The following is an 805-nucleotide window of genomic DNA, read 5'->3' on the forward strand; positions in this document are numbered from 1 at the left end:
ACCGCCAGCTCCTATCAGCGCACCGCCACTTCAGAGTTTCCGTGGGGGTCATTCAGGTCGCCAGGGTCAGCCTCAGTTTCCTCAGCCACAACGTTTGGATGGATGTTATGAGTGTGGTGAGTATGGCCACATCATGAGGGCTTGCCCGAGGATGAGGGGCACTCAGTCGCAGCAGCAGGGTCCCCGTCCTATGATTCAGGCACCAGATGCTCCACAGCCAGCCCAGCCAGCTAGAGGTAGGGGTAGAGGTACTAGAGGTGGAGGTAGAGGTCATAGAGGTGGAGCTCAGACCGCCAGGGGTGGAGGCCATCCAGCAGCAGATCGACCTAGAGATATGGTTCAGGGTGGTGGGGCCCAGCCCCGATGTTATGCTCTTCAGGCTAGGCCCGAGGCAGAGGCTTCAGATACGGTTATTACAGGTACGGTTCTGGTTTGTGATAGAGATGCTTCAGTGTTGTTTGATCCGGGGTCTACGTATTCGTATGTGTCATCCTATTTTGCCCCGTATTTGATCATGCCTAGTGATGCATTGGGTATTCCTGTTTATGTGTCTACACCGGTGGGTGATTCCATGTAGTCGATCGAGTCCATCTCTCTTGTGTTGTGGCGATTGGGGGTCTGGAGACTCGTGTAGATTTATTGCTTTTAGATATGGTCGACTTTGATATTATATAGGGGATGGACTGGTTATCACCCTATCACGCTATCTTGGACTGCCATGCCAAGACTATGACCTTAGCTTTACCGGATATGCCTCGCTTAGAGTGGAGAGGGACTCCAGGTCATTCTACCCGCAGTGTCATAT

The sequence above is a fragment of the Nicotiana attenuata genome, chromosome 1, assembly GCF_001879085.1.
Source record: "Nicotiana attenuata strain UT chromosome 1, NIATTr2, whole genome shotgun sequence".
Classification (NCBI taxonomy): Eukaryota; Viridiplantae; Streptophyta; class Magnoliopsida; order Solanales; family Solanaceae; genus Nicotiana; species Nicotiana attenuata.